The sequence below is a fragment of the Amblyomma mixtum genome, chromosome 9, assembly GCF_055824585.1.
Source record: "Amblyomma mixtum isolate Tamu chromosome 9, ASM5582458v1, whole genome shotgun sequence".
Lineage (NCBI taxonomy): Eukaryota > Metazoa > Arthropoda > Arachnida > Ixodida > Ixodidae > Amblyomma > Amblyomma mixtum.
Window position 1 is genome coordinate 12248937 of NC_143020.1, and position 10281 is coordinate 12259217.

The 10281-nt window shown below is 47.7% G+C and overlaps 1 pseudogene; it reads left to right on the forward strand.

Annotated features, from left to right (window-relative positions):
• The first annotated feature begins 705 nt into the window (after window positions 1–705).
• Window positions 706–2056, forward strand: LOC149328329 (toll-like receptor 6; annotated as a pseudogene).
• The last annotated feature ends 8225 nt before the right edge of the window (window positions 2057–10281 follow it).

Below are 10281 nucleotides of genomic sequence, written 5' to 3' on the forward strand. Positions count from 1 at the left end.
GAAATTCAGTCGTCATTCGGCCGTCAGGCTGCAGTAATCAGGGGAGCCGCTACATACCGACCAAAGTTCTCGGAGGAGAAAGTTCTTCAGGATGGAAATGAATGTCTCTCGATCCGCAAACTTAGTTTCGAATGCTGTTACCAATATCCACTGAAGAAAGTATCAGATGAAGTGAAATTTAATTTTAAACTTTTCCTCCACATTATCCAGTTTGGTGAGCCATTGATGGCCTTTTTCATTGAACTAATCGACCGAAACGAAGGGCGGTACATAATCGATATATTTGCATCGTCATCAGCGAGTGAAGCGAAAGAAGGGAGATCAAAACAAGACAATAATCATATGTACAGCTTCTGTAAAATCTATGCACAACCATTGGAGGGCAGTACGTCACAGATATGGCGTGATACAAGTCAGGTATTTCCAAGAGGGACCGAAGACCTATCATACGCATTACGTGAAAAGGTGCTACTGGGAAGCACTAAACGTATTATATTTTATGCCTGTTCTTCCATGCCCGTTCCCAAAAACGTAAGGAAATCGGCAAGAGTGCATCAAGTCAAGACTCACGCTATAATCTTTAGCCCATTTACACGCGACGTGCATTTGCCGGTGTACAACTTCAGGAACATTTACTTTCTGGGCTCCAAACTAAACTCCACTTCTCATGACATTTTTTCAATCCGCACTTTCGAGCGCCTAAAAATGGAGGATGCAGCCCTGAAGCCCGAAGACTATATTCCATCTAGCCCTTTTTTCATCGGTAAACCTTCTCTTAAATCTCTGACATCGGATGGAAGGACCCTGTATTGTCTTCTGGATCACGAATTGTACACTCTACCTGCACTTGAAGACCTCCGTTTGGAAATATGTTCTCTAAGGGAGCTGTACGGCTCACCATTTTTCTGCCTCAGCCAGCTCAAGACCCTCGAACTGTACAACAACGAATTGACCACCCTCTTTGCTGAAAACTTTGAGGGACTGAGCAGTCTGACGAAACTCACCCTAACAAAAAACATGATCGTCATTAGCAGTCCTGCTCCTGTATTTTCTCCGTTGCTTAGCCTAGACATCCTGCATTTGGGAGAGAACAAAGTCGAAATGCTCTTTCCGGAAATTTTCATTAGTCTGAACGTGAGCGCCTTGTCGCTGTCATCTAACCTGATTGCAAACTGGTCGCAGCCAATCTTGTCCCGTATGGCAAGGCTGGAAGACCTGCAGCTGGACAGCAACAAGATGAGAGTTTTGGACGACACTATGTACAAGGACGTTGCGGATCTCCCTTCAATAAACATTTGCAATAACCCATGGGACTGCACAAAGTGCAGCATTAGAAACGTGGAACGTCTTTTGTTCCGACGGGATAAACAGGTTTGCTGTGAAAATTGTGTCGCTTGCAGGGGTGATAAAGGGCCTGTGGCAAATACCCCTGTAATAAGTACACTTCCAAGCAGAGAAGCATGCCGTCTCCCCGACTATTACGTCATCTTTGGGGTGCCTGTCATTCTGGTGGTCCTTGTGGGCTCGGTGACCGGGTACGCCACGTACGTCAATTGCCCTATTACTTCGTGTCAATGTCCAAGGATATCGACGACTGAAATCCGGGGAACGGTTCCTCTGGGACGCCTTCATTTCATACCATAACTCGGACGCGGAATGGGTGCGTGAAAACGTGGTACCGACGCTGCAGTCCTCCGCCCTTCGATTCCGCGTGTGCATCGGTGAGCGCGACTTCATTCCCGGCATGCCGATTGTAGAGAATGTGTATCGTGCAATAGCAGACAGTCGAAAGTCGCTGTTTGTGCTCAGTCGGGAATTCTGCGCCAGCCGCTGGTGCACATTCGAACTGACCCTGGCGCAGCACCGGCTTTTCGAGTCGGACCGCGAGAATCAGATGGTGTTTATCCTGCGCGAGGAAATCGTAGAATCCGAAATGTATTCTCTACTGAAGTATTTGACCAAAACCAGGACTTATATTCAAGTCTCCTCCATGGAGTCCGACGTCGGTGTGAAAGAATTCTTGTGGTTACAATTGCGAGCTGCTTTGGAATTCTGACTCTACGCATCGGCTGCAGTGTCCTGAGGCCGAGCTGTGTGAACTTTTCTTAAACCTACAATTTGTCCTTTTCTCCTGCATTAAACTATTTTACTGCTGCTCTGCATTACATTTCACTGAATGGGCTGCATCACTGCTAGTCCCTCCCTTCCTTGAGTTATATTTCTACGCACGTAATCTCCATTAGGAGGAAGAATAACTTCGGAGCAAATATCGTTCATAAGGTAAGTTGGACTCCAGATCACCGCCTGTCGCTCTGTCCATCCCAGAGCTGGTTTTGAAGCAGAAGTTCACACGAACATCCAGCTTACTTTTGGAAACCTTCTCATATTGTTGCACCGGGCCGCTTTACCAGGTATTCGGGGCAGCACCCCGCCAGTACTGCTAAGGTTGGTAGCGCTTCACAGGGAGCTCAGTCAATCATGCCCTTTCTTTTTAAGTCACGCAAGATGGCGACCTTCCGGTCTGAATGTTCAAAGTCAGGCGCCACGTGGTGGTAGCCAAGGGAACTTGAGGCGCTTGTTCAGAAATAATGGCAATGAGTGTCATTACAGCCTGCAAAATATTATGCCACAGCAGGTGTTGAATAAGAGTGTCATTTGACATTTATTCCTTGCTAAACTATGTTCCCGCAAACACAACTTGGTACTTTGCACCACATACAGTGAACGCTCCCCCAATTGCCGGTACATTTCCTGGGCAGCTTTACATCACAGTAAGAAAGCTAAGCCCGCTTGAGAAAGTTTCAGTAGAGACGAAATAATTTCAAGTTTCGCAATAATAAGGGGAGACCCTTGGATCTCATAGTTGTTAAGTTACGAGTAAAACTCGCGAAAAATACAAGTTTTCTTTTTTTCAATTCGCACCGCGGGCATTGTGGACCTTCTGCAAGTTAGTGGACATTTTTTTTTTAATGAAGTGCTCTCGTTCGCGCTCGAAGACACGAAACCACCACCTTGGTGTTCATCGGCGCGGGCGGATTGGATTGGAAAACGTTTATTGTCAGCACTGAGCCCTAGTGGGCATTATACTAGGTGGCTTCGAGCCCATGGCTCTTGGCGACCTTGCGAGCCCACTCAGTGGCCCGGACTTGCGTCAACGGGTCTGAGCTCGCCAGTATAGCCTCCCACCGCTCTAGAGAAGGGACTGGTAGTAGGTCCGCCAGTGGCGGCGCCTTTTTGCAGCTCCATAAAATGTGGTCATATCCGGCTATCTCGCCGCATTGTGTGCAAGTAGCGTTGTATTGTGTTGGATACATGTGTGCTAGTCTCGACGGGCTAAAGAAGGCTCGCGTCTGGAGCCGACGCCAGGTTACCCCCTGGCTTTTGTGGAGCTTTTTGTCTGGTGGCGGATAGATCCTCCTTTCGAGTTTAAACTGACTGGTGTATTCGTGAAATGATATGAATGCATCTCTCGTGAAATTTGGGGACTGAACCCGGCTCACTGCTCGGCTGACATAACCTCGAGCTATACTGTGAGCCAACTCGTTTCCCCTGTTTCCCGAGTGTGCCGGCACCCATATTAGTTCCACCTCTGTTTGGTCCCAGTCTTTATGTCTTAATATTCGGTCTGCCTCCTGGGAGATCATACCTCGCGCAAAATCGTTCATAGCCACCTTGGAGTCGCTAATTATGGTGACTGCTTTGGTGCTGGCCATTGCCATGGCGATAGCCGCCTCCTCCGCTGTCCCTGAGTTTTTTGTTTTGACCGAACCGGCCGTTAATGTTTCACCCGAGTCGTTCACGGCCACGACGACAAAGGAGTCGCCTCCTTCGTATTCCGCCGCGTCTACATAGGTTGTGTATTCCGAGCCTTCGAGCTTGGCTTCAAGGGCCTTTGCTCTGGCTCTCCTCCTGCCTTCGTGAAAAGCAGGGTGCATGTTTTTTGGAAGTGGTTTAATAGTGAGTAATTTTCTAACTTTGGTCTGTAATTTTGCCTGCGCGTTTCTTTCCAGAATTCTATCATGTAATCCTAGGTTGCTCAGGATCTTTCTCCCCGGGGGTGAGCTCGCAAGCCTCCTTAATTGCGCAAATATATGTGCCTCGCATAGTTCCGTGGTGGTGTTGTAGATCCCCACTTTAAGAAGTCTTTCCGTAGGAGTGCAGTGGGGCAGCTCCAATGCTGCTTTATATGCCTGCCTTATGATCCCATCTATTTTGTTCTGTTCCGCCAGCCCTAGCTTGAGGTAGGGAACGGCGTAAACTATTCTGCTTATCACGAAAGCCTGAACCATTCGGCAGAGATCTTTCTCTTTGACTCCCCGTCTTTTGTTAGCTATTCGCCTCATGAGCCTGGTTGTCATGTTAATTGTGGACTTAAGCCTGTTTATTGTCTCTGTGTTCTTTCTATTGTCCTGTATTATAAGTCCTAGGACCCCGATTTTGTCAACTCTGGCTACCGGAGTCTCATTTACCAGTACGTGAATGTCTCCTGTGTTGGTATCACGTTTGCTAGCCCCCCGGATCACCAGAAGTTCGGATTTGCTTGGCGAGCATTTTAGTCCTGCCCATTCCGCGTATTCCTGGACAATATCGATCACGTGTTGGAGATTTTGTGCTATTTCCCCATCGTTTCCTGTATGCGTCCATACTGTTATGTCATCCGCATATAGCGTATGGTTTATACCTTCGACAGTCTTCAATAGCGGCGGTAGGTTCTTCAACGCCAGGTTGAATAAGAAAGGAGAGAGCACTGAGCCCTGCGGAGTTCCCTTGTTTCCCAGCTTAATAGTTTCTGACTGGATGTCTCCTAGATTTATTTCTGCGGTTCTGCCGGTTCCTTACGTATTCGTAGGTCCGCTTTCCAGGGGCAATCTCCGCCAGATTAGTTAGTATGACCTCGTGTTTGACGTTATCGAAGGCTTTATGTAGGTCTAGGCCCAGTATAGTTTTGGCGCCCCCTTTGTTGGGTGGGTCTATGATGTCTGCTTTGAGCTGGAGCATGACATCCTGCGAGGACAACTTGCTCCTGAAGCCTAGCATTGTTTCAGGAAATACCTCCCTTTCCTCTGCGTATTCCTGGAGTCTGTTTAATATGACATGTTCCATCAGCTTCCCCAGGCAGGACGTTAGCGATATCGGCCTGAGGTTGCCTACTTCAAGTTTCTTCCCGGGTTTGGAATAAAGATTACTTTGGCATGTTTCCATTGTGAAGGTAGACTACCTCGTTTCCATATCTCATTTAGGTAATCTGCGACTGCCGTGACCGAGACTAGATCTAGGTTCCTTAGCATTTTGTTGGTTACCCCATCTGCCCCCGCTGCCGACGTGGTTCTTAGTTGACTCATTGCTCTCCATACCTCCGCTATCGAGATTTCCTCATCTAGCTGTGTGTTCTCTGCCCCTTGGTAAGCTGGAGATGAACCCCCTTTGTCTGTGTTAAGGTACCTGCTCTTCAGTTCCTCTATTAGGTCCGCGGCTGTTCCCTGGTATCTGTGAATCAATCGTTTAAGCTGCCCTTGTGCCGCCGACTTTGTTTGTCCTGGGTCTAGTAAGTGGCGAGGAAGATGCCACGTGTTCTTGCACCCTAGCTTTCCATTCATTTCATCGCAATTTGTCCCCAGTGTTGGGCGGGCGGAAACATATACCTCCTGCTGCACCTGACTGAACGGGTATGTGAAAAATTTTTGACTCCTACACGTCATCATTTTTTTGTTTTTTGTTTTTTATCTGGAAAAATCCTGCAGAAGGAACAAAAAAATAAATGAAGACGCCAGTGCACTCTTGCAGGGATGTCTTCTCAACGGCTTAGGTTGATACAAAAGGAGCTTATCACCAGGACCCACTTGCAGCATTTAGTTGATAACGCGTGGAGATTTGCCCCGAACACATCCGAAGAGCTTGTATGCGGATCCTTTCGCGAATGCACGGCTTGACCAGATGCGTCTCGATCACAGAAAGAGTTTGCGACGAAGCCCGACCTTTCTACGCTCATTCGGTTCACAGGTCTGTCAAATCTTAATTGTGTTGTCTAACAATTCCAGAACGTACTACACAGCCGGCCGCTTAAAATTTATTCGATCATAACTAAACCTTCTTCCTCGCCACAAGCTCGTCCAAGATAGAACTGTTTCGAAGGCAGATGTGTGTCTTGTTCGTTTCTCTACTTGCGTACCTTAGCAACCATAGGTGCTATAAAGTGACAAGGTTCATTTCGGTTGGAAACGTATGATAGTTGCACTCCTCTGAATTCATAGCGGCGAGGTTATTTGAGCACAACTTTATCTAAGCTTTTACTGTTCAACGATAATATTTTTTCAACGAGCATTCTCGCATTGAAGTGTCGAGAATTCGATTATTTAGCACCTAGCAGCCGCGAAATCAGTGCTATCATAGGTTCGAGTAATAGAAGTTCTAACTTTCCCTTTATACCTGGGAATGACGACTTAATAACAAGTGAGCGCAATCACCGTGGCCGAGAAATAATTCTAGTTTAAGTAGTCACGAACTTTCGTTGCATGATTAGCGTTTTGATGAAGTAAAAAAAAGGGCCGGAAAGTTGTCTGAGGGTACCGTTCTGTCTCGCATGCATTCCTGCAAGCGTATGGGGCTGGTTCGGAAAGAAGGACTGTGCAGGATATTTCATACGAAGTTTCAAAAGCCTTTTTCCAGATCCATTAAGGCCGTCCTATACGGCTCCCTTCGCCACAAGCCCCTGCATCCGCGCTGCATCCCTGCTGTGTTAACAGAGCTTTGGCTGTGTACGCCAGTGAGAATGAAATCCTGGCATGTTCTCCACTAGCAGTAGTCTGCTGCATGTTGGAGAGGATGAAGTAAAACGCAACCGTGGGCAGAACATTTTGGTATTTGTAACTACTAACTTTTGAATGTCCCTTCAGATTAGCCACAATTTCAGCGGACATCACCCGCCGCATGTGCTCTACAACTCGGACATGACTGGTCTTCTCGAAGCAAAGAAAAAAATATTGGTGAGTTTTACCTTTTGAACGGGAAGGTTGAAAGAAACCATTAACTTCCAAGTGGTATAATTTTCGACAAGAATTTATTGCTCACTACTAGTTATTTGTGTCATTGCATGTAAAGCTTCAGAATGCTTTTGCATCGCATTCTTCGCACAAATTTATTTTGCCAGCAGTGTACGGATGGCGCAGACGCGACACGGTGATGCTTTGCACTCTTCAGGCTAAAGATGTCTTCAGTGCTTGCGCAAAGTTGTGCCCTTGGTTCAAAAACTGCCCAGACCTACAAAATGGTGATAAGTGATTACCCAATGGAACCAAGGAGACAAGAAGAAAGCTCCTCTGGTGAGGACTAAGCAGGATCTGTGACGTCATGACATTTGGTATCCCTAAAGCCACCCACCACACAGCCATATAGATGATTAGGGAATAAGGACAGCAGGAACTCTAGACAGTTTCCTCTTAACCTGAATGGTGCGCTGTTTCGCCAAGCAAAAGCGCTTACCTGCATAACAAATTCTGACACAGAAGCTAGGTATGTGTCGTCTGACCTACGATCTCCATAGAAAGTTCATGGGCATATATTGCGAATGGAACCAAATAGAATGCCCATTCGACAAGAACGAAGCGAAAGAGTGACCGCATGGGACTAACACAAAAACAGGTGCAAAGAAGGTAGGAAATCCGAAAATATTGCGCGTGTATGCCACACGCAAAGTCTGCCGGTAGAATTTCTAAAATCTGTAGCGGATTTTGGGTGAAGCAGTGGCAGGTTCAACCTGCCACTGCTTCATCCCAGAATCCGCTACAGATTTTAGAAATTCTACCGGCAGAGGTTCAACCTGCATACAGTGTCTATCACGCGGATATGCTCAGAAAGATTGTATAGCAGTCCATGGAGCCAACTCCATGTTAACTCATTGCAAGACAGAAAAGTAAAAATTGAGGAAGTACATTTCACTTTTCCTGAAGAGTTGGGCGAAATCAACATTTTGAAGTTTGCAATATCATAATGTCTTACTGTTTACACTCAAGCTGATCTCTTCATATTTGCTGAGCACGATGCCATATGATGACAAATAAGACTGACTTCTTGACATAAATCGGTCAATAAGGCATTCACTTGCGAATTGGTGTCGCGCTTTGCCCCACTTTTCGGTAAATGAAGTGAGGCCTTAACATTAAGAATGAGCGCAATTTTTTCTTACAAAAGAAGACAATGGTACACGCGGTTATCCAACCTTCTTTTATAAACGAAAACGCCGAATTCTGCACAACGAAGTCTTCTAGACCATGAATAAAGATAATATTCAATTTTCGGCTGAGTTAGAACAGCAGAAAATTGCCAACGATTGCGTTAGTTCCTAATGCCTAATTTGAGCAAAGCTCATCAGCCGTTTCAGCTTTTCAGTAGATGGAGACAAAGAATTCGACCAAGACATGTATGTACAATTACAGACTTGCTATTTTTGACACATATTCTCTCATGAAGAAACAGTCTACTAACAGTTATTGATTATCATGAAGGAAGCTTTGTGGACGCAGAAATAGAAGGATATATGCTCGACTTGCTGCACCAATGCCTGGTTGTCAAAGACGAGGTCTAGCAAGTATTTCGCGAGGTTGTCACAGCTGTGGGAGCCACTACGAGCGAGAGGAACGGAATGTTCTCCCGCATAAGTGGTAAGAAATTCCCGTTTGTCTATATATCTACATTAAAGTCCCCACCCACCCTGCCACCCTGGCAGGTCGCAGCGTTTATGGCAACGTGTGGTCAATGCCAAAGCACGCAGCGCATATCTATCACTTTCGCCATGTAGTTTCAACCCCGTTTGCGGTGTCCTCTGTTCCAAGAGGGCAGTGATGCGCCTTCCCTTTGGTTCAGTTGTCCACCGAGATGCGTGAGACAGATACTGCGCATTTCCTTTCCTCAAGAACCAATTTACAAATTTTACCCTCTGCTTTCCAAGCCCCAGCTCTATTCGTTACGCACCTGTGGGAGAAAGATACTGCGTATACTGGGTGCCATGCCTCTCACTCACTCGAATGCAACGAGACGTCTGGCGAAGGAGCGGTGGTGCAGCTGCCACCGCCGACGCGCGCGCGCTCGTTCTACCGCTACTGTGTGACGTCATGGTTGCTATGCACAGCTACGCCCCCCCCCCCCCCCCCCTCCGGCGCGCCGGTTGCTGGGGTGGGGAGAAGGTTGCACTTTTACTTTCTCCTTTCTAAGATGCTGCTCCATGGCTTTCGCAACTTAAAGGGTGTCCACTGCTGGTTATAACGGACAACGGCGACGGCGACGCCGCGAAAGGGGGAACGCCACTAGGCTCGACGAGAGCAGACGCACCTTACTTCGGCTCCCGCGATCTTCGCCCGGACCGCAGAAAATTTTGGCGGACCCCTGCATTATTCAGCTCTATCGTGTGCCGCAAGCGATCAGGATCATGTAGACACCAAGTTTGCTCAGGTGGGATCATGTTTCGGCATTTTATGCCGATTCTTGATTTCCCCCCCGAGCAGCTGTTGCACTAAGCCTAACGCGTCGCCGCTGCAACGGTAATCCCCGAGCCGCCGCCCAGCATGGCGACCTCCGCTCGTCGGGGATATGACCCGTTAACTGCGACGTGGACTGAAATTATCCCTACAGAACCTCTAGAAAACGACCCGCCTGCAGAAGAAATTAGTGATGAGCATCATGCAGCGTGGATCACTCTTCACAAAGGTGGCCACCGCTCCAAGCGAGACGCCGCCTCGAACGCTAACGTGACGGCAAGAAAACTGCTGCAGACCGGCGGCGTCCGGTCATCACCTCCAGCCAAACTTTCCTGGCGACCCAGTCGAACACCCAAATTCGACAAAGAATACATCAAAACCTCTTCAGTTGCGCAACCCAAGACACCACCATCGCAAACAAATTGGCCAGGGAATTCATCCTTTCTTCCATCAAAGGTCAGGTTCCCGTGCAAGGACACGTAAAATTGAACGGTGAAGTGTGCCGTGGCATTATTACCGTCAACGAGCGGGACACTGCGGCAACGCTCAAAGGCAAGATTGTGTAGAGAGACGGGGACATTGAATTCGTCCGAAAACTGGGCAAATCTTCGCGCTCATCACCTTAGAGGGTAGAAGTGTGCCGCGCTTCGTCCGCTATAACACGACTATCACACCGGTGCGAGAATACAAGCGCACTATTCCCGCCTGCTACCGGTGTGGTACCATTGGCCATCGTGCGAACATCTACCCCAGGCCAGTGGAAGTAAGATGCGGCCATTTTGGACAGAATTTGGGGTCACCGGCCGAGGGT